Below are 25589 nucleotides of genomic sequence, written 5' to 3' on the forward strand. Positions count from 1 at the left end.
TAGAAAGATAACTATTCTAAGTTTATACAGTTTTAGGAGAATGGCAGTCTGTTATCTGCCGGTATCAAGGAAAGGAAAAACTGAAATTATTGCTAAAGTTCGTATCTTAATTTCTTATTTCTTATTAATATTATTTCTTTAATTAATTAATTAATTTTTATTATTTATTATTATTATTTCAGGAATGCATTAGCAAAATTTTCCTCATTAAAAAAATTATAGAGTATTTTATATAACTGATAATCAGTACCATAAATATAATGTAGTGCAACTACTCAATTTTCCCTCTAAATTTAAACATGAATCCATTTAGCCTTTCTTTAATTATGTAATATAAAATGAGATTTATTATACATAATTCGTAATATCATTAAGAATTAAAAATTACAATTACAAATTTAAAGCATTTACTATAAGTTAGTAGATTTAATTTTTAAATTTTACTAGCTCTTGTTCCTTGGTTTCTATCCAACTGATCGAATATTTTTCTGAATTGCTATTTTACCAGCAGTAGGCGCCCTATATCAAAGAATCTCCGTATGTGTTTCCGATTGAAATTACATTAAGGAGCGTTTATTTTTGGAGGACTGTTAATTAAATAATTATTTAGATTAATTTAGATGATGTTATTCTGTGTTACACACTACTTTATGCTTTCAAATTTGCATATATGCCAATTATGAAGCGTTTAAAGTTTATTTTTGTGTACTCTCTAGATTCTTAAAATATATAAAATGAAACTGCGTTCTGTGATTCGCTTTATGCCATATTAGATACATCAAAAATCAAGCCAAAAGGCCCAGTTTGATTTGTGCATTAGAAAAGTGACAAAAAACTCCTAATTTAAGCAAATAAAATTGAATTTAACATAAGCTAGATACGAATTTAGTACATGAAATTTAAGTCCTTTCATGTATGACAACAGCAGGTATTTAAATATTTAAATGATGCACGTGATGAAGTCCTTCCGTCGATTTCCTCAGCACACAGCTCTGTTTATCAGCTTTCTCTACAGACAAAAGCCTTAAAATTTGTAAAAGAATTTTTTTCAAAAAACTAATCTAAATATTAAAAAAAAAAAAAAAAAATAACAGTATAAGATAAAAAAGAAAAATCTGAAATGTTTCAGATTTTAAATTATGCCCAAAGGTTCGTTTTTTTAACATTTTATGTGTTACCTTTATTTATTAAATATCATGTTCTTCATACTTAAACCATAAAATTCAGTTCAAGAGCAATATCGCAAAGTAATTTTAAATTGAGCATATCTTTAGAATTTCCGATACACAGTCTCATGCCCTGGAGATAAATTTTTTTTTTTTTTTCTGTATAACGTTGCCATGGCTCGCTTTGAAATCCTTGAGTTTGTTAAACAAAAGTTCGTTAGAGTTTTACGAAATATGAAAACGATAATAAAACAAATTCCAAATTTCAAATTTGGGCTTCCAGATTCCCATATTCGCAGCCGGATTACGTCATTCAACATTGGGTGGTTCTAGATACCGTTGTTTTATCGCAATGCGAGAAACATACATACATTTATGCAGATTCTTCATTATTTCATTTCTTCAAATATAATACAGGGCGATAATATTTGGTGCAACAGTTAGAAAAGTGAAACGGACATTCAGAGTGATTCGATGCAAAATAGCAAAACGAAAACAATCGTCCCTCAGGGACAAAGCCCCTTTGCACTAACAATTTTTAATATAACCATCTAAATAAGCTGCTAGAATTAAAATTAATTCAGTCGGTTATGAGATTCAGTCTGTAAGTTTTTGTATATGGAGTCATGTAAAGTTTACCAATTACAATCGAGCTAAATCCATCATCGCATGAAAGTACGCAATGCAGCAATGAAACAATTTGCGATGAAGAAGAGTTAGATAGGAATACTGAGAAAAGCCCATGAATATTTAAAGCGAAAAACAAGTGAAAGTATTGAAGCAAGAAAATAATTTGCTGGGAAAACGTTGTTGCTAAATAATACTAGTATTAGTACAACTAAAGAATAAGAATACAAATTGAATATGCCTAATAATTACAGAATTTTTCTTGCCTGTGAAACTAAATTTATGCCTAAAGGAAGAAATTAGGGGGATGCCCCTAAAAGAAAAATGTGCCTTTACCCAAAATAGAACATGTCTTATCGATACATTGATCATCGTTGTTCGTTTTCGAGTATTCGAAGAAATTAAATTAATGGCTCATTAAATTATAGTATTCTACTGAAATAACTTTATTGGGATAAATTATTGAACAGGTCATCAATTCACAATCTTTATTTCTCTTCATATCGATACGAAAATTTGCCTTTGAATACTTAATTAGTCTAACTAAAATTAATACTGCGGACATTTAGCAAATGCCGGGAAAGAAGCTTATTCTTATTTGCAACCAGAATATAAAACTTCAAACTCTTTGCGATTTTATTACAGAGAGTAATCGCAGTCGACTAAATAATTTAAAAATAACGAAAGTTCTGAAACTAAGCTCGAAGCCAAAAGAAGTTACGGATCGAAGTTTGATTAGTTACTAAAGCTATATGTAATAGAAAGATAAAAAATCTGCACCTTAATTCATTACTGACTTTTGTTTTGTATTTGCAGGCTAAGCAGGAAAATAATACTTAAGCATGTAGGCAACAGCATTTATAAATCGATACTTGATTATTCATAACACAAACACAAAACCACTGAGGCGCAAGAAAATCTTCTAGCTCTCAGTTTAGTTCATATTCAAATTAAACAAATTTCGAGTCATTGTAGATAAGTAATTAAACTTGAGTTACCCATAACAAATCAAAGCTTCCAGTTTAATCTACGATGGCCAGCTATTCTTCGAAAGCGCAGCACACAGCGCCAAACGTTAAAAAAAATTAATTATCAAATAATATTTAGAGTACAACTCTTTAAGTTGTTTTCTTCATAGTGAATTTATCTCGAAGTTAATTTATTAGCTTCATTGCTAATCTATTTCAACACTTGTGGCCTCTATTTTGTGTATGCGTGTGTAAGGGGAGAGAGTTGTCGTAAGATTTAAAGGTTTAAATAATACTGATATCTTATAACCGTAAAACGTATTCAATTCTTTATGGAAAACCTTTAAAATGATATATCTTACTTAGAATATTTAAATTTGGTGTTATTTTTTTAAAAAATTAGGTCCCAGGAAGTAAGATTTTCGCTTCAAAACCTTTGCAATAAGTTATCTTTCAGACATAGGTCGACGGTGAGGCAAATGAGGCACTTGCCTCAGGCAAACAATGGAAGAAAATCAAGATATAATGCATTAAATAGCAATGAGAAGATGATAAAAGAAATATAATCGTCCCTCAATTTTGAGATCTGTCAGCAACAATATGCTTTCAGCATTTATAATTTTAAGAAATTTGAACATCAAAACCAGCACTTCAGTTTATATTTAATTCTTAGATATATTTACTTTAATTCGAAAGTCATTTCGAAATACTTTAGAATAAATAATCATATATATATCTTGATATTAAGAGCTAATATATTCTTTCTTTTTGTAGAGTTGATTAGACAGATTGTCCACGCTAAGTTATACAATTAAATTTACTAAATGAAATTTTAATTTGCTAATACGACTAAAATATATGATTTAAGCTAAAAATCTAGATTTTTAAGTATGTCAGGAAAAATAGTTGGAAAAAGGAAACCTAAATGTGTTACATATCTAATTCATTAAAAAAATAACTTTAAATAAAATGATTGCAAGCACGAAAAGACAATTCTTTAACTTATTGATTTTTCAATTATTAAATGTCAAAAGAAGGCAACGTATAAGTTTGGGGCAAAGCTGTTAGTTACAACTAACATCTGTTTTGAGCATTTAAAGCAATTATGAAATGTAATATAATGGCATGTACATTACGTAAATTATGAATTGTAATCCAAAATTAAATATACATCATTTAAGGTAATTTTGTAAGGAGTTCGGGTTTTTACAGGTTAAAATATCGGTTTTAATTTTTAAATCACGGCAAAAAGGAACTATTTTTGAAGGGGGGAAAATTAACAAAAAGTATTGTATAATGTTTTCTCTAAGTTATGCATAGTTCTCTAAGTTAACTAAGTCTCTAACTTTCTCTAAGTTATGCATAGTTTTCATTTGATTTTGAAGTAGATTTACCGTGTAACTTGAGAAAATGTAGAAAAATTGAAAGGGAGTTAAAACAAAAGAAAATAAATTTTATATGTGCATAGTAAAAATCTTTTGGATTCTTTAATAAATTTTGCTTCAAATACTAATCCAACCAAAGCAAATGTCAAGTAGTGAAATATCTATACTGAGCATATATATTTATAATTTTCAATTCGAAGTATTATATCTTACGCAAATCTTGAATTAAGTGTAATACTGTAGTTGCGAAATTGGATGTTAAAGAAACCACAAAATAAGTCACATCTTATAATAAATTATTATATAAATAAAAACTGTATATTTTTCACCATTAAAGCCTTGACTGCCATGTGCATCACCGATGATTCACTGCGGCATTATCCTTCGGAATGTGCATCATCGTGCATCGAATGTAATTCACAGGTTTTATTTTTTCCGAAGCCGTGTAAGAATTTTTCTATCAATTATTGTAGGATTTTAATACATGTGTTGTTGCAGTAACTTTTGAGTAATTATTATTTATGTCGTAAAACAACGAAGTTGTAATTAAAGGGGGTTCTGTTGTTTGTTGAAAGAATACAACTACAAAACAAAACAAAAACTAGTGGCACATTTTAAGATGTTTACATCTTCTCTTTTATTAATTTTTTCTTATACATGCTGTTTTACTATTTGCACTGCAACACATTATTTGTCTAATTTTATTAATTTTTAGTATCAAGACAATGAACTCTCGTGTTGCTTTACCATGAATTAAACTGTCATCTGTTTATAAATACAAAAAACATAGAAGTTTAGAATCATGCAGCTGAAAGTGAAATGTGAAAATAAACGAAACTATAATGAGTTCAAACAAAACCTAGGTATTGAACTTATTTTTAAAATAAATGAGACAAGAAAACACTAGAATTAGTAAATGGCTGGACCGTGTATTTCATCCGATTTTGCTGTGGCAGTCAACTTGTAAGGATCTTAAGTTTTACTAACGTTTATTTTATTTTAAATCTTTACTATCACTTCTCATTTTCTACTTCCGGCCAGAATTATAAGCGTTAACGTATTTATGCAAAGTTTCTCTGGAGAACGCCAAGTATTTAAGTTGTGGCTTTTTGCCAAGCGAGAGAGAGGAAGCAGTTAGTCGAAGCAGGCCGCTTACCTTAGAAGTTTTACTCAGTTGCTGGTTGCCTTCCAGGCCAGAGGTTTAATCCTCTTGATAATTTTTAAACGTATTGTAGTTTTCACAGTTCTGTGTACTACATACGGCTTCCTGTTAATATAAGGCCAATCTTCCACGTTTATTATTTTAAAGTTAAATTAGAGTTTTATTTTTATATTTTTACGTTTAGACCACAAGTAGTGGGTCTTTGTATTCCGAAGTACGGACGTTATTGTAAATAGAGAAAAATAAAGGGTTTTGTATACCCTTCTTGTGTATCCTGTCTACTTCCCACAGTTATTGAACATAGCTTTAGTAAGCTCTCTGTTCCGAGTCAGGTCCTTGCATGTTCCCGAAGAAAGTAAGACGGAACATTGAACCTGATAGTGGCGCCAAACGAAGAAGAATAACCATGGCCGAGTTTCAAGAAGAACCTGTGCTGCCTGCAGAAGCGGCTCAGAATCCAGAAATGCCAGCTGCCGCCCTGGAAGGATTTGGTTACATCGTCCAGACCATGCGCGCTTCGATGAAACCAGAAGCAACATTTAATGGAAACACACCGGTAACCAGTTTTTTGGAAAAATTGGATGACCACTTCATGCTCTACCCCGTGAACGAATTTCAAAAAGTTACCTTAGCTACCAGCGCTTTGAGGGGCCAAGCGCTTAACTGGTTCAAGTGTATAGGCAGAAGTCTCTTGGGTCAAGCAGGAAGTCCCACCTATACTTACGAGAATTTCAAGACTGCCCTAGTAAGAGCCTTCCCTGTTGTAAGGGATCGTGCGAAATTAGAAACGGAACTTTTTAGTATACATCAGCAAAGAATCGAAAATCTCTCAAGCTTTATTTTAAGAAAAATTCCCGTCTTCAAACTCTTGTATGGAAACCGTCCGGATCCTGAGATAATTCAAGTGATTTTACCGAGGTTACTGCCCCAAGTGCAAGACTTTATTGAATTAAGAAATCCGACTACACTGGAAAAGTTATTTGAGCTAGCAATCCAGTTTGAAAGTAGAAGAACGGCGGACATTGAAAGAAGACGCCAATATCAACAGCGAAACCAATTTGGTGCGCCAAGACTACAGCAAACTCAAGCACACGGCTACGGAAGCAAAGTGAATCAGTGGGCAAGGAAACCCGAGCATTCAAAAACAGCCGGCGAACGTCGACAGTTCAATAGCAATCCAAGAAAAAAGTCTCAAGGCCAGTGGAAAAAGAAGGAAAGCACGGAAATGAAAAATAATTTAAACTAAAACGGATTTCTGCTGACGGGAGGGTGCGGAAATCCGAAGGCCACGAAAACCCCTCTTCCTTCAAGTTAAATACAGTAATGGTGAAAAATTTGACTCTTCCGAAGATTGAAGTGTTGGTGAATAATATCCCAGCCACCGCACTCCTGGATACAGGCGCGCAGTGTTCCTGTGTGGCAGAAGATTTTTTTAGGAAGTATTTTCGGAAATATCGCATATATAATTCGGATAATACGACAGTATTAGCGGCGCAAGGAGAAAAATGTAAGTGTATAGGTAAATTACCGTTGTATGTCCGTATCAAGGACGAACAAGTAAAGGTGATGTTTTTCATAGTAAAGAATCTGCAGGCACATATTATTTTAGGAACAGATTTTCTTTCAGAGGCACAAGCAACGCTGGATTTTAATGAAGCGTCCCTTAAGCTGACAATGAAACCAGTTCGTGGAAAAAAGGCTGAACCGCCGATGTTAAATCTTGACCACCAGCCTAATGAAGAACAGCGAAGAATCCGACAAGTGGTAAGTGAATTTGCTTCGTTATTTAGTGATATTCCAGGATTTACTCAGGTTACTAACCATAGTATTGACACCGGAGATTCAATGCCAGTTCGCCACAAAGCATACCGGTATGATAAGAATAAGGAAAAAATTATAGAATGGCATATCACCGATATGCTACGTAAAACGATCATAACGCCCATCTCAAGTAGTTATGCTAGCCCGGTGGTTTTATGTAAGAAAAATAATGACTAACCTTTGACACATCCAAAAAGGTGGAGATTCGCAATTGACTACCGTAAATTTAACTCCATAACTAAATATCCGGTATATCCGTTACCTATTATTGAAGAAATTCTAAGGAACATAACATCCACCAAATATATGACGACTTTAGACTTAACGACTGTTTATTTTCAAATAGGGGTTAGGCCTGAGGACGTGCCTAAGACTGCTTTTATAACCAAGTCTGGCACTTATGCATTTTTGCGTATGCCGTTTGGCCTTTCAGGGGCGCCAGCAACATTTCAGCGATGTATGGACATTGTGTTAAGACCTGTTCTTGGAAAGTCCACATTTATCTATTTAGACGATATCATTATTACTAGTGATAATCTCGACCAACATGTACAAGATTTAAGACAGGTGTTTTCTTTATTAAATGAGGCCGGTCTAAAAGTTAATGTCGAAAAGTGCAAATTTGCAGCCCCTGAATTAAAATATTTAGGTTACAAAATATCTCAGAAAGGAATAGAGACAGACGAATCAAAAATAATCGCTGTACAAAAGTATCCGACTCCAAACACGGCGAAGAAGCTCTCTTCTTTTCTAGGACTTTGTTCATATTCTAGGTCCTTTATAAAAGATTTTGCAGCTATGGCTGAACCATTGTTAAAATTAAAAAGGAAAAAGGCAAGATTCTCGTGGACGGCCGAAGCCAATAGTGCTTTCGAAAAATTAAAGCAAGCATTAACGCAAGCCCCTGTGTTGAAATTTCCTGAAAAGGATGAGAATTTAGAAATTTCAGCGGATGCTTCGGATTATGCGGTAGGAGCGGTACTTTCGCAAAATCAGCAGCCCGTGGCATTTTTTAGCCGAACTTTAAATCAAACACAAAGAAACTATTCCGCGACCGAGAGAGAGGCACTTGCAGTTCTGTTAGCAGTGCAAAAGTTCCGAGTCTATTTTGGAAAGGCGCCAATAACAGTGTACTCTGATCATGCGGCGGTAACTAGATTCTACTCAGGGAAAAACTTATCCCCAAGGTTAATAAGATGGGCACTCAAGCTACAAGAATATAATCTGGTAATCAAGCATACCCCCGGAAAGGAAAATATCGTAGCAGATGCCCTATCCAGAATAAAAATAGATGAAGAAGGTAATACCGTAAAGGTGGCAATGCTCACAGCATGTACAATAAATTCCCGAGAAACTGTAATAACCGAACTGGGTAAGGATCCTGAGTTTGGAAGCATTTATGAGTATTTAAAGGATCCTGAAAATTTTAGCCACCAAGATAAGAAATAGGGCGGCCCATTACGAACTAATAGATGGTCTATTATTTTATACAAAAACTACGAATTCCAACAACGAATTTCGACCTGTTATCCCAGCTAGTCTTAGATTAAATATCCTGCAGGAGCTCCATGACAGCCCTTTAGCTTCTCATGCTGGTATTCGAAAAAGTATCCAACGCGTACGCGAGGCAGTCTACTTTCCTGAACTGCAAAATTAACAAGGGCGTATGTCCAGTCGTGCCCAACATGTCAAGCAGTTAATTATATTAATTTTCGCCCGGCCGGGTTTCTAAATAGTATTAAATCCGAATTTCCAAATGAAATAATTGGCATCGATTTATTGGGCCCTTTCCCAAAAAGTCAGTTAAATAAAAGTCGCTATCTCCTTGTTATGGTTGATCATTTTAGTAAATGGACCGAAATTGTTCCCTTAAAACGAGCCTCCGCGAAATTAGTTACTGATTCTATTTTAAATAAATATATTTTAAAATACGGGGCGCCCCTAAAAGTTATATCGGATAATGGTCCTCAATTTGTCAGTTATATATTTGAAGACATGTGCCAAAAACTGGGCATACGTCATTTAAAAATGGTCCCGTATCGGCCGCAATCAAATATAGCGGAATGGGTCAATAGAAATATAGTGAAAATTATCCGCAGTTATGTTAAAAATTTTCATAAAAGCTGGGATAACTATGTCAATGAATTTGCTTTCGCCCTTAGGACCGCAAAACATGATACAACGGGCAAAACTCCTGCTGAGTTATTTTTAGGCAGAAAGATTATAACGCCGTTAGATAAATTATTTTATGTGCAACAAAGAGCCCCAGAATTTAAAATGGGTGATATAGAAAAACTAATTAAAGAAGCAAAAAAGAATACTGAAGTAGCACAGAGAAAACAAAAACTATATTATGACTTGAAACGACGGGGAGTAACTTATAAAGTAGGGGATGAAGTATTAAAAATTAAGCATTCACTTTCTTCAGCACCAGAAGATAAAACTGCCAAATTTTTTCCACGATTTGAAGGACCATATGTCATAGAAAAAATAACTCACGCTGTAGTGGTGTTAAAAGCCAGAAATGGTGAAATCTGCTCCGCAAACATTGATCAAATCAAACCCTTCTATGATCGTAATAAAATGCAAATTTTCAAAGATCTTTTGCAGGATCCGGCACGGCAGATACCGCAGGCACAAGCTCCAGAGGTGGAACAACGACAAGTACAAGGGCAAGCCATTAAGAGGCAGGAGCAAGTGAAAAGAAAGTTTCCCCGCGGGAAAATTGAAGGTAGCAAGAAAAAGAAGCCGTTCCACCGTCCAGAAAAGAGAGCTCACGAACACCCCCAGAATGAAGAAGGGAGAAGGACGACGTATGCAAAGAGAGGCAGGAAAAATGACGGCAACTATAACCCGGCTCTAAAACGGAAGATCTACTCATCCGACAGGACTCTCCGCAGCAAATGTCGCCGAACTGCGGAAGGGCCACCAGCGGCGGAGGAAAAGTTACAAGGAAAATTTGAACGGCCAGCAACGAGGTCCAAGCAGGAACACGAAAGAAGTTTCCCGGTTCCGCCAAGACCAGCTGCCATCAAACGGCCAAGACCACAGGCAGAGGCGAAAAAGAAGGTATTCAAGGGTGACCGAACTGGAAGGAAAAGGAAGCTCCTAGAGGAAGGAACTGAAGACGAGCCCGCACAAGAAGGAGGATAAATCAAACCAGAATCTGCGCTACCTTCCAGGACTGGGCTCAGAAAAGAATGTCCGAATATCACAAAGATAAGTAAAATTTTATGTTACTTTGCAAACTTAAGTTAATCTTTCATTCTTACTGCAAGTGGCAGATTTCAAGAAGTTTTACCTCATGCGAGGTCTACCTTTATCGCCAAAAGGGCGAGAAATGAGTTGTTACCGATTTTGGTATTATGTTTTACAATTACTCGCGCGTAAAACTAAAGTGATGTATAATAGCAATGTGTAAAGACTTAATATTGTAAAAGTTATTGTATAAATTTTATTTAAAACTTTCTGGCAAGAAAGAAGTTTTAGTCTGAAAGACTTTTTGAAATGTAGTATTTCAATGTAGAAAGAATTGGCACTTGCTTTGAAAAGAATAGAAGTTAACAATGTACTACTAATGTATGTTGTCAAATGCGTAAAATTAACGGCATGTTAATATGTTCTTATATACAATGTGAACTGTTATTTCAAATGTTAAGAAATACCGTGATATGGTAAAAGTGAAAGTAATGTTAAAAATTTGTTATTCGTGTGACTGTAAAAAGACCAAATCATGGTGAATATGTGTTAAAGGTTGAATGAATGTAGTTAGGCTCTCTGACGCTACACTTTAGAGTTAGCCACTTTCAGAATAGTACCTCAGGGTTTAGAGTTGAACTTAGGGTGTGTTACGAGGTCTTGGTATGTTGAATTTTTAACACGTTAGTGCTTTGATTGTAGGAGGAAGTGTTGAACACATAGACATAAACACATTCGTGTTTGGTGTTCTTTTACAACACATGTCAGAGAGCACGGGGAGAGATAATTAAAATAAACATGAATGAAATAAGAATGTTAAGAGAAATATAATTATATATGTTACTTGCCATTTCATTGTGTAACATTTCATTAAACTAGTTTTCCTTCCAGATCTCTGGAAGGAACCAGATTTGAATAAAAGCTCCTGTTTAGATGCAGTACAGATGAAAAAATTGCGTGTCCTGGGAGCTGCTATTGTAAAAACAAATTTCTTTCTTTTAAATTTCTAGTTTCTAGCGAAGCATTTTTTGTAAAAGTTTGGCCTCGCGTTAGATTCTAGAGCTAAAAGTTTTCAACAAGCTCGTTTTAGACCTCAGTTTCAAACTAATTAACTCTGGCGGGAAGTATGTAAGGATCTTAAGTTTTACTAACGTTTATTTTATTTTAAATCTTTACTATCAGTTCTTATTTTCTACTTCCGGCCAGAATTATAAGCGTTAACGTATTTATGCAAAGTTTCTCTGGCGAACGCCAAGTATTTAAGTTGTGGCTTTTTGCCAAGCGAGAGAGAGGAAGCAGTTAGTCGAAGCAGGCCGCTTACCTTAGAAGTTTTACTCAGTTGCTGGTTGCCTTCCAGGCCAGAGGTTTAATCCTCTTGATAATTTTTAAACGTATTGTAGTTTTCACAGTTCTGTGTACTACATACGGCTTCCTGTTAATATAAGGCCAATCTTCCACGTTTATTATTTTAAAGTTAAATTAGAGTTTTATTTTTATATTTTTACGTTTAGACCACAAGTAGTGGGTCTTTGTATTCCGAAGTACGGACGTTATTGTAAATAGAGAAAAATAAAGGGTTTTGTATACCCTTCTTGTGTATCCTGTCTACTTCCCACAGTTATTGAACATAGCTTTAGTAAGCTCTCTGTTCCGAGTCAGGTCCTTGCATGTTCCCGAAGAAAGTAAGACGGAACATTGAACCTGATAAACTTGTTAACAAATACCTACATAACTGCTTTTGTAAAATATGTACTTAAATGCAAGTATAGTCGGAATAATCGGAATAACGTCTAAAATAATCTTATAATGATAAAAAAAAGTTTTTAGAATAAACAAATAGTTTTCATTTATCTCAGAATTTGCCATCTAATTAATAAGCAATATTTCTGAATTGAAAATAAAGACGACAATTATTTCTACCATCCGTGTTTTTAGATCTCGTTTTCATACTACATCCTGTAATTCCAACACCCAGAGCTACGCTCTTTACCAGGAATGAGAAGTTTTTATTTTGTATTTGCATAAAAACATTTCGCGAAATGGTTTTCGCCGTTTTCTCTCCGATTCCTCTCTTACATTACAGAGTCGTTGCAGAATAAATAAATTCTAATGTTTTGGAATGAATAAAATCTTTGTGTAACTGCAACTGTCGCGTATTTAACTGTTTTCGAAGTCATGCTCTTTTCCATTTGCTGTCTGGGAAAAAAAAGCACAGAATTTGCAATCGATATAAACAGAACAAGTCTTTCATTTCCAGTAATCCTTATGAATAATTTACCTCGATCTAAGACGTTCTTTTAAACAATATTTAGCAAAAATGTATGTTCAGCGTTTTATCGCTAATATTTACGCGATTGTTTATTTCTCCTTTCACATTCGCTGCACAAAAATTCGGTTTTCTGCAAAGATCTAGAACTCGGGACTGGTGCTGATAATGAAAAAAAAAAAAAAAAAAAAAAAACAGCAGCTTTGAGCCTATTCGGAATATAAAACACAACTATGAATTTATGACTATGTTTGACCGTACCGAGTATAACTTCCGTAATATTAAATATATCCAGTCGATTATTTATTTATGACTAGAAAAGCAAAAATTAAATGGCTGTTTCAATTTATAATATTATGTTTTTTTCTGATACTAGTAGTTACGTTATTTTCTTCCTTCACGTTCGTACGGGGTTCGTAGATTTGGAGTGAATAACGACGACACTTGATGAAGTATCGAAACACACTTTATGTACCAATATTAAACAAGACAGCTCAATAACACTTTTACAGTCGTCGAAGATCAACTATAAACACGCTGTAACAATCAGCGACACAGCCTTCACACTGTCAGGCAATAACGGTGGAGACATCTTCACCGCAAAGCACCAGAGTACAGCTCCCGACTCTGCTCGGTCGTTCTCGGAACTCCACGTACTCTCGAGAGTCTCCACGCTACAATTCGCGATACACTCGACGACACACAGAGCACAGCTCCCGACTCTTCTGTTCAGTCGTTACCGGAGCTTAACACACTCTCTCGACAATACACTAAGAGACTCTTCGACGCACTCGATGACCAACTCAGCGCTAGACTTCGAGACACTCGCTTAGTGATTGACTATCAGCTCGCTAGACGAGGCACACTCTCTCTCTCTCCGCGTACCAGCAGAGTTTATATAGTTTTCGGCTTGTGTTCGAGAATATTCTGGGCTAAACCGGTAACAATTCGTTCCAGAAGGTTCTCCATCCGTCCATGGTATATCGCGAATTTTGTCGCCAAATGGGCGATTTCTCGCCAAAAGTGGCAACCTTGTCTTTCCTTGCTATTTTATGGCAACCCTAAAGCTGCTTTGCGGGGAAGCTATCTTACCGCGCCTGGACATTTAGTAACAATATATCTAATATGAAAATTTATGCTTTATTCTTAATTTACAAGTATAACAATCTCCCGACTAACGAGAACTTGATATTATACAGCTCCTTATTTGTCCCTTCTTCGTTTCCCTATACAATTTAGAATTTTAAATTCCATAAGAATTGCTAAAAGATTTTAGCATGAAATCCCCCCTTTCAAAAAATATATTTAAATGGCGTCTGGACGAAAATTTGTTCGTTCCTTTTCAAAAGCGAGACGAAAACAATACCAGAAAATGAGCAAGTCACCCATTAATAGAAGAAGTGTTTTCGGATTCTAAAAACAAAAAGAAAGAAAATATGATGTGGACACCACATGACTTCTTTGTACAGCCTATTAAATTATGCACATTTTTTGCTGCATTTCGTTTAAACTTATTTCCTAGAATTTCATTGGTGATATATTTCTCATTCAATTAACTCAGTTCTCAATTCGCGTTTAGGCAAAAACACATAAATACTCAAAGCATCTTCATTAAAAATTGTAAAATACAAAAGAACATAAAACACCAAATGTAGTTAAAAACAGTTAAACAATTTTTACAATTAAAATTAGTTTCTACAGAAAAACAAGCAATTCGGCCAGGGACAGGAGGACAGAATTTTCAATGCGAAAAACTGAAAATTTACTTTTGGTCCCACTCGGCAAAAAGACACTGAATTTGGTGCACAAACTGAATTCACTATTCTACTAAGAGTTTCAAATGTAAACAAATGGCGGCCCCTTTAGGCTTAGCAACACTTAAGTCATAAAGGCCTTAACCAGAACATAAGAATAACATGATTCAATCAGTTTTAAAGCAAAAATGCACGATCTACCAACATATAAAAACAAAAAACTGAGCTCACCGAGCCGGGTAACAGAGTGGGTGTATATATATGTAACAAAAATAAAGAATATGTAAAAGATTATATTAGCAGCGTAAATTAATTTCCCTTCTCTATTCTAAAAATAGCAACATCTATTTGCACTGCGTCATTTCGAGAAAAATCGATGTCATATGACTCTTACTTAATTCTGGTGATGTAAACTGAACTAAAACTCAAGCAGCCAATATAATTCTACAGCAATATTAACTATCCAATGAAAATGCTTTGAGAACCAAAACAAACTCAGTTTGACTTTAGATTTCATCCTGAACATAGCGCATTTGCTTTACATGCTTTAGCCTAGCTACACTGCTTGTCTGTCTTCGTCTGCTTTCTTGCTACAAAGTTATTAAAAATGTAAATCTTTTGGAACAGTCACATTTAATGTGCCGACTTGTGTGTAGCCATAATATGTTGCTGAAAATAAAACTGAAGATTTAATCTGCTTTCGCCCCCAATTTCCTGGTCATTGCTTCTGAGTTTGAATATATTACATGCATATATATAGAGAGAGAAAGAGAGAGAATTTTGTGATTTTTGGAGACAAGTATTGAGTCCGTTGGTATAGAGTGCACGATGTTTGAGAATATACAGCAGTTCTTGAAAAATTCGTTAACTCAAATTACGTATAATGCCAAAATTCTGTATTTTAATATTGTTATGGAATGCGCAGCCGTGGTAAGATAGCTTCTCCTCCTTTGGCGACAAAATGGACGATATGCCATAGACGGATGGAGAACCTTCTAGAACGAATTCTTAACGCTTTGAACCAGAATGTTCTCGGAGGCAGCCCAAAATGCTATATAAACCCTGCCTGCACGCGGAGTAGCAGTCAGTCATTCAGTGTATCTCGTCAGATTCTCTTAGTCGATCTCGATTCAGTCAGTTAGTGCCTAGTCTATCGAGTTTATTTTCAGTCTAGTGTCGAGTTTGTCGTCGAGAGTATCGTGTGTCTAGCGATTGCATCGTCGAGTCTATCGAGTGTATCGTCGAGTTCATCGAGAGTTGTAGCGTGGAAAGTCTCGAGAGTACGTTGAGTTCCGAGAACGACCGAACAGAGTCGGAAGCTGTGCTCTGTTGCTTTGCCGTTATAGCCTGATAACCAGAAGGCTGTGTTGCTGACTGTTTCAGCGTATTAGTCGTAGTTTTCCGACGACTTTAAACGTGTTTTGCGAACTGTCCTGAGTAACACTGGCAAAAAAACTGTGTTTTAATACTTCATCAAGTGTCGTCGTTAATCACTCCAAGTACGCGAACCCATACAGAAACGCAACAATATTGTTGAAGTCATGGTGTTTAAAATGTTCTAATTCCATGGAGTTGCCTAGATGAATGGAATGAATTTGAGGGTTATTCATTTGTGTCGCTTTGAATTTTTTAATATGAGCTCTATGGTTATTCAGTCGAAAGTTGAGATTGTGTTTAGTCTGTCCTATATATTTAATATTTCAGGTGTTGCAGGTAAACATGTAAATACAGTTAAAGGTCTTTTATAAAAACTATTGTTTTGGGTTGTATGATGCAGACAAAGCGTTAAATTTACATGTTTGTCATCTAGTCATTTTGTCATTTTGGAACGACAGTAAATAAATTCAATTTGAGAGATACGAGCAATAACAAAAAGTAAAGAGGGTGCTAACCCTCAGTAATAACGTTTTTATAAGAAAACTTCATAAACTGAAAAAGAACCTGGAGATAATATATTGGTACTAAGCTTCGAAGTAGACAAATAGCGCTAATTGCTGCTATTAAATTAAAATCAAAGATTTACATAAACAGTTTAATTAATCGTAATAAATTGCCTAATACTTGTGCTAAAGTAATAAAAAAATAATTTCTTTTTCTAATAGATTATTTAGTATATTAGCTTTGACAAGAATAGTTAGAATTCTATTGAAATTGTGTAATTCATTAGCATATTTAAAAACTGAATCTTGAATAAATTTAAAATGGAAGCATTAAAAAGGTATAATTAAAAGAGAAAATGCAATGAAAAAAACTGAGTAATTATCGTCAATGACTGGAAATTAGTTGACACTTCAAGGTGAACAAACTTCTGATCAATTAACTTTAATTAAAAATAATTGACAATTAATAAATACTAAAGTGTTTCGACTTTTTCTCAAGTAAGAATTAGGCCAAAAAGCTTTCTAGTAAGATGAGCTTAAGTTAAGTAAGTTGAGTTTAAATAAGATGAGTTTAAGTAAAATTATTAATTAGAATTCAGTAAGAAATTTGCTGTACAGTCAAGTTTTAAAATCAATCTTAAAACTGGGATACATGATTTATTGATTTGTGTTTTCTTACATGAGAAAATTATCCCCCGACACTTTCGCCTTTTAACTCAATGCAAACTTTGTAAAAATAAATAACAGAATGCAATCTTTGTAAAAACAATTAATTAAACAAGGAAGAAATGGTGAATAAAAATATATTCACATAAGGTTAAAAGGAAATACTAAAAATGTATGAAAAAGAAATTTACATAATATACATTAAAGGCCAGAAGATGAATTAATTAACTTACGTGTTTGCTAACTGTTAAAGAGATACATGTCCGTTACTTTCTTCGTACTCAGAATGGAATTTGGAATTCGAACCGGGATGGAGAATGAAGGGATAGCGAGAGAGAAAGCGTAGGGGGGGACTTGTTGGAATCTATTTCTAGAATGCGGGAGAGAAGTGGTCTGGTAACTTTGGAAATCTTTTGAATATGAGCTGAGTCTGTTGAAATTTAGATTTTAAACTTATCAAGCAAAAAAAAATTAATTAATTTCTGGCTAATTGTCGTAGAAGAAAGAGGGGGGAAAGCGCAGGACATCTTCACTGCTCAAGAGCTGTTAAGCAGACTTCGAAATTTTGAAATAGGCTCATTTTTTTAGTAACAGCAATAAAGAAAATGTCAGAAAAATAATTTTATATTATATACAATAAGTACAGTAATTACACTAACTGATAATCATCCAATATATGCCGCCTTTTAAAGGTTTAGGCATAAATTTTAATATCCCTATCAGCCAAATGATTTAGATTGAGTATTTAATGGCTGCTCTTTTAAGACAAAGAATAATTAAGTTATTTGACACTTGATTATTTTTAAAAATTTTAATAAGTTGTAGAATTTCGTGTTGTTGATCTACTGTATCTGTACAAATACTTTTAATGCGTTGGATTTGATTTAATACACTAATCACTTTCTTGGAAATGTTTCTTGGAAAAGTCCAATTTATTTATTTCTTAGTATCTATTTTGAAGTTGCATGTTTTGTCAAACAGTAGAATCTTTCTGTAGTTTATTATTTGAAGATCTAGATAGTCGACTGCATTTGGTGAAGTATTAATCTTATTAAGAATAAGGCACTCTGGATAAATTTATGAACTTCCAATCCTGTTAAAATTATTAAAGGTAATAAGATCATCTATATATCTGTACCTATAGCCGTAGTAAATTAAATCGTGTTCCTTTAAGTTTTGTTGGAATATAAATTTTTTAATGAATAAAAAAAAAGATTACAAATGCTGGTAGACGAGTGAGCTCCCGTTGGGCTACCTCATGTAATTAACTTGCTTAAAAAGTTGATTTTGAAATTTAATGAAGTTATGGTTTAAAATGGCGCAATTAAGGAAAGTTTTTCATCTATTAAAGTCTATAACTATCAGCACAGCAGGAAAGATTTTAGGCAGATCAAGCAGCCTAGTATAGATTGCTTTTAATAGAAGCGAGGTAAATAAGTTTTCAAAGCCATAGCAGTTCATATTTTGTATATCAATAGAGTAAACGGTATTAATTACATGAGTGTTATTATAAATTATCCAGCCGTAATTATGTTCTGTGTTACAAGTATCGAATATTAATTTGTAAATTTAAGTGCAAAATAATAGTCTAGATTGTTCTTGCAATTATTAGTTCCATTTGCAATGAATTTGAATTTTAGTGGTGTTTTATGGAATTTGGTAAGAGCATAAAGGTTAGTAAATTTGTTATACCTTGGATTCACAGAGATTTTGAGGTTTTTATGAAATGTTTTAATTCTGTTAATTATAGAGGTTTCTGTAGTGTTTGCTATCTGATAAGTATTGGCGGAAAAAAGTTCTTTACTAACAGTTGTTCTGTAGAAAATTTTGCATACAATGCTAAAGCTATTATTTGTTTTATCTATTTTGGTGATGATAAACAGTTGTTTTAAATTTTTAGTAGTTAAAAAAGAAGTTGAGACCAATTTAAATGACTTTAAAATTTTTCTGGTTTTAGTTCGGTTTTAATTTGCCGAAGGATTTCATCTTTCTATTTTAAAAAGGTATCAATAGGCAAATTAAGCTGATAGGCAAATTAAGCCTTAACAATAAATTTGTTGATGCTAGTTTCTAATTTTTTGTAACAGTAATTTTTGTTGACATATCTGACTGGTCTATTTTTACTCCGTAACTCATGAGTTTTTTAAGTTGTGCGTTTTGAGTGATATCTAAGTTTCCAGTAATTATGTGCTGGTGATGATCATCTAAGTATGGATTGAATTCTGGCAATTTGCAATGTCATTCTGCCGACTCTTCTTGTAATAACTTACTCAATAGTCCATACGTGGCATCGGTGGATCTTGATATGTTATGATACCAAATAAAGACACTTTCCTTTAACTAAAGCTATTCATGAATCAAAGACTATGTACAAGTATTATACACAGATTACAGAATATCTAGTTTATACCACACTCAACCACTCTCTTCACACTCTCAACTCTCTCTGGTGAAAACTTTAAATTAGCTACACATACGGGCAGCGCAGCGCCCTCTATCTATTTGTCTACATCACTCCCCACCTGTACTCTTTAATAAGAGTACGCAAACTTACCTGCATAACAATATTAGCATTAATTAATAATTGATTAATACTAAATAGTACGACATATATAAATGAATAATATAAAAGAATAATCCATACTAGTATATATTAAAGCCACAAATGAACATACTAATTAATAATATAATAATAACTCAATAATATCAAAAGTTCTAAATTAAATCTCGAAAGGATATAACATTTGGATCGATCTTCTAAATTGTCCATTGGGCGTGCAAACGAGGCACACTCGAACATGTCCATCTCTTCCTATAATCACGTTTTCAATTATACCCATGTCCCAAAGTAGTTTGGATTGTTTTGGTCCTTCTACCAACACAACGTCTCCAGTGTTAAGGTTCCGCTCAGTTTTAATTTAGCAAAGTCATGTGCATTTCTGAGATGGGGTAAATATTGCTCTTTCCACTTGATCCATGTTAAATTTAAGAGCCTAAATTGCTTCCTCCTAGTTAAAGTCTCTTTGTCGGACACCTTGTTAAAAATTTCTAAGAAATGCTCGGGAAAGTTAAATATACCACATCCTGGCAATAAAAACTATGAAGGTGTGATCGGGCGAGGTTCATCCAGCTCGTTGCTCTCGTATGTTAAAGATCTATTATTTAGCACGCACTCGAGTTCAGTTAATATTGTAGAGAGCTCTTCGAAAGTCAGTAATGCTCTCCCTAAAATTTTCTTCAGAGGTTTCTTGATGCTTCTCATCAAACGCTCCCAGAACCCTCCCCACCATGGGGAACGCTCATTTATCAATTTCCATGTTATCTCTTTGGATGTAAAGAAATCTCTTACACTTGGCTCTGCTCTGATTCTTTTAAATCCTTTAAGTATTTCACATGTGCTGCGAAAATTCTTGGCATTATCTGAATAAATCACTCAGCATCTTCTTGCTAAAAAACGCCGTAATGAAAAAATGAAACTTTTTGCTGACATATCTGAAACCACTTCAATGTGTACAGCACGAGTAACGGCGCATGTAAATAAGGCTATGTACACCTTTTTGTGGATATCCGCCTTTTCTCTAATAGTAACCGATCCCGTTAAGTCGATGCCTACAACTGTGAAAGGATTACTTTGGACTACACGATCTCTTGGTAACTGACCCGTTAACTGTTTGGCGGGCTTCACTACGAACCTTTTAAACACCAGGCAAGCGTTAATAACTTACTTTACTACTTTTACTTCCTTTCCCCACGTGACTACCACTGTCAAATCTGTGCATCCAAATTTTATTCCTGACTTTGGACAACGTTGCCATGACTCCTGAATGAAATACTTTTATGTGTTCACTAAATATCACTAGTTCGGTGAACTTCGTTTTCGGCAGAATAATGGGATGTTTTTCGTCATCTATTAATTCTGCTTGTTCCAAACGACCTCTGACACGCAAAATACCTCTACTGTCCAGCTATGGTGCTAAACTGTAAAGCTGGTGTTATTAGATTATTCCTCTCTAGTTGTTGAATATCCGAAAAATAATTCTCTCTCTGGACTTGTTTTATACAGTACTCCTTAGCTTCTTGGATCTCCAATACAGTAAGATGACCTTCTTCACAGGTACGTTTTCTTAGCTTGGCGCCAAACCGTTTTACCCAAGCTTAACTCTCAACAATATTTCCAGACTGCTGAATTTGGTAATGTTTAACGCAGTTTCTCCTTCTGGAACCGTCACCTGAACGTTCCAAATTTTGAGTATTCGTTTCTACTTTAAACTTCTACTCAGGCGATTGATCTTCAGAATTTTTCAACTATGATGGACCATGCCACCAATTATTATCTTTCTGCAATGCATTTGCTGTGTCACCACGAGTTAATTTATATGCTGGGTTTTTCGACCCTGGAAAATATTTCCAATTATCAGGCGAAGTACAGTCTTGTATTTCTGAAACTCTATTCGACACGAACTGCTTCCACTCACGCGCTGACCCCTTTATGCACCACAAGCAAATTTCTGAGTCCGTCCACAGAACTAACCTACCTACCAAATCCTAAAACATATGCAATAAATATTTCCCTAACCTAGCTGCAACTACAGCCCCCATTTCCAACCTAGGGAGGGACAACTTTTTTAACGGAGCTATCCTACTCTTCGACATTATAAACGATGCACATACCCTCTCCTCTCTCATGATGCATTGCCTGTGGACAGTTCACGGGAGGGTGACCCCCACGTGACTACCACTGTCCAATCTGTGTTTTACAGCAAGGATGAATTTGAATATTTTGTTTAGCTAATCTGTTGCACTCAGTTGTGCCATTTGTCATCATTTAGATCGCGATATTAGTTTAATTATTCTAATCTGGATAACCTGTTTCAAAACTTGATAATTATTAATATATCCAATATTTCTCATTGCAAGCGTAAGCTGCTTTGCTCAGAGTCTGAACTTGGGTGGGTGATCGACCACCCACGTGACAGGCTTCTGCCAATTATCTGCCTCCGCTTAGCGAATACTGTCACAGCTCGAACGGCAATTCCAGATGCTACTCCACGTACATTTAACAAAAATTGACAAGTTTCGCCTAGTTGGCGCGGCGTAAATCGCCTTAATTAAAAACTTAAGTACCAACGCCTTAGGGCAATTTACCAACAGAGACGGTTAAAGTAGCGGTTGGCTACTAATTGCCGCCTAGCCATTGATTTCGATTTCCTCTCTCATTCTTATATCTAAAATATGCCACCGCTCCATATGCCACTACTGACGCATCACCGAAAATATGAATTTCAACCGAATGACCTTTACTTAGAACATCTGTAAAGTAGTACCTCTCTATTTTCAACGCGTTTAATTCCTCAATTTCAGTGCACCACTTTATCCATTTGCACCGTAACTCTTCTGGCAACTCTGAATCCCACTCCAAACCTCTCTCCCATATTTCCTGCATCAATCTATTAACTCGCATCGTAAATGGAGAAATAAATCCGACTGGGTCAAATACCTTAACTGCTGTACTTACCGATCTTTTACTATTTCTCAACGATTCTAAACTACTCAACAATGATGTAACTTCTACTGTCAAACCATCCTCTTCTAAGTTCCACACCAAGCCTAACACTTTCAACTTACTATCTCTCTTAAACCTACTTTCTTCACACAACCCTTTCTGAAACCACAAGTCATACAGCTCTTTAGAATTCGTGTTTAGCTTTCTCAAATGTAAAGTCGCATCTTTCAAAATAAATACTGAAAGACTGAAAGCTGTCTCTACACTTCCCCCTCGATAACACAAAAACATCTCGACACAGTTATTGTTTGTTTCCGTGTATTTCTTTAAATGATATTTCAACGTTGCACTCAATAAAAACAGTGAACAATTACATCCAAATAATACTCTGTTTATTTGCATAATTTTAAAATCCTCACTGTCATTATAAGGATGCCACAGAAATTTTAAATATTGCCTATCTTCCCTTGTTACCCCAATCATCAAAAGCGCCTTTTCTATGTCACCGCCAGGGGTGTAGCTAGAGGGGGGCAAGTGGGAGCATCTGTCCCCGGGCGCAGAATCCAAGGGGCGCCAAACTGATGTTACGAAATTTTAGAATCAAATGTTTTCCATCCTTGGCAAGCAGTAGGGGGCGCGAAATCTTCAGTTGTCCCTGGGCGCTGTAAACCCTAACTACGACTCTGGTCACCGCAGAATCCCATTTTAAATTTTCGAAACGCAAGAATGATATCCAAAATATTCGGATTTAGATTTGGGCCTTTTTCTATCTGGTCACCGCAGAATCCCATTTTAAATTTTCGAAACGCAAGAATGGTATCCAAAATATTCGGATTTACATTTGGGCCTTTTTCTAAGCAATCGTTTAACGATAGCTGTAGCGAATAGTTTATCCAACAGATGGCAGTATCTGCCAAGCTCCTTTGGTAATTGCCAATGCGCATGCGCAAGTGGAGTGTAAAAAGAAGTATGTTATTAGGAGAATGAGCTTTCGTTAATAATGTTGCTGCGCGTTTTCGCTGTGTAAATAAAAGTATATTTTTATATCATAGATGTTCTTTACTCTCTAATGCGAAGCACTAGGTTAGTGCACGAATCTCTTCTGATTCAGAAACCATTTTCAAACCGTGGATCACCACAATAAAAAGTGGCGTCCGTCTGACAGGACGCATTAGTTAGGTAAAGGACACTTTTGATGGTTTAACAGCAGAAATGGAAGCCTTGAAAGTAAGAAGAATACCACTGCGTGCAGCCTTCACGAAAGCATATAATAGCCTACATGGACATTTGAATGAGTCAGAATTGAACAGTGATGTTCTATTATCGTCCCTGGAAATCCTGGAAGATAAAGGAATTCGACTACAACAGTTGGATGAAGAAATATTGGATCTCCTATCAAAATCGAAAGAAGTCTCGCAAGAAGAATATACTAAAGAATTTGAGTCATGTGAGACTTACAAGGAGAAATTAATAGCAGCCAGGATGAAAGTGAAGCAAATCACTGTGAAACTAGAGAAAAATTTGCTGACTCATGCATCGGTAAATGAAACCAGAACTGTTGATTCAAGAACAACGGCAACGAATTTGAAGCTTCCGAAAATAAATTTGATTGAATTTACAGGTGATCCACGACAATGGTTGAATTTCTGGAATACCTTTAGTAAGATACACGAAGATCCAGTGCTAGATGATCATTTGAAATTCGTATATCTGATCCAAGCTACTGCTGCCAAATCGAAAGCACGGGAAATAGTGCAGAGTTTCCCGACAACTAAAGAAAATTATCCGAAAGTCATCAAACATTTAAAGAATCGTTTTGGACGTGAAGATATTCTTATACAAGTGTACGTTCGGGATTTATTGAATCTTGTGTTGATAAATAATAATGCAACCAAAAAGGACTTTGCGCTATCATCGTTGTACGACAGTTTAGAAACAAAACTGCGTGCTCTGGAATCTCTCGGTGTGACTGAAGATAAATACGCTAGTGTTATTTTTCCGTTAGTTGAATCTTGCCTGCCCCCTGACATCTTACGCGTGTGGGAGAGGGAACGGGAGAGCTCGTCACAACAAGGTAAGAGCGATCTTGAATCTATTCTTCTGTTTTTGAAAAATGAAGTGATATCTGAAGAGAGAATTAAATTAGCGCGTTTTTCTTTTGATAAAAGTAGAAAATCTAAAAGTTACATTGATGATGAGTCTAATATTCCTACTTGTAATGATTTGTATACAGGAGACAAATTTAAAGAAAATGCTCCTATTAAGAAAGTTGAGGAATCGTGTTTATTTTGTGATAAGCCACATTTAACAGAAAAATGTTTTAAAGCTAGTACGCTTACATATCAGGATAAAAAAGATTTAATATTTAAGAAGGGTTTATGTCTATTATGCTTGAAGAAAAACCATATTTCTCGTAACTGTAAGTCCAAGGTTAAGTGTTTAATTTGCCAGAAAAGGCATTTGGCAGTAATGTGTCAACAAGTTCCTTCTCAATTGAAAGAGACTAAACAAGTAGAGCCTGTGGCGAAAAACGAGGTCAATGTTTTGGCTAGCAGATCCGCGAGCTCCGATGTGTTACTACAAACATTAATCGTAAGGGTAAAAAATGGCAACAGGGAAAGGATAGTCAGAGGGATTATAGATACGGGTTGCGAGAGAAGTTATTTAACGAAAGATATTACAGATTCTTTGAAATGTAACAGTGTTGGTGAAGTGAAATTAGTTCATAAATTATTCGGAGGTGTAGAAACAAAAGAAAAATTGCATTCTAAATATATAATTAATTTGAGTAGCCTTGATAATAAATATGTATGTAGTGTGCATTGTTTAAGTGAATCTGTTATCTGTTCTGATGTTAAGAAAATACCTAAAGGTCCTTGGTTGAAAGAACTTCGTAAATTAAATATTCAAGTGTCAGATGTAGAGGGTAATGCTCTCGAAAACGAAAGTGACATTAAATTGTTGATAGGTTCTGATATTGCTGGAAAATTATTCACCGGAAATATTAAATGTTTACAAAGTGGTCCGGTCGCGATGGAAACAAGTTTGGGATGGATTTTAATGGGTAAAATTCCAGCGAAGGAATCTTCGGGTATAAATGATTCTCTTGCATGTGTTTCTTTATTGCTAAACGAAAGATCAGCAGAAAACTTGTGGAAGTTAGACGTTATTGGTATAAATGACCCAGTTGAGT

The sequence above is a fragment of the Stegodyphus dumicola genome, chromosome 5 (genome assembly GCF_044657685.1).
Source record: "Stegodyphus dumicola isolate Sdum_Otavi_A_Nest chromosome 5, ASM4465768v1".
Taxonomy (NCBI): domain Eukaryota; kingdom Metazoa; phylum Arthropoda; class Arachnida; order Araneae; family Eresidae; genus Stegodyphus; species Stegodyphus dumicola.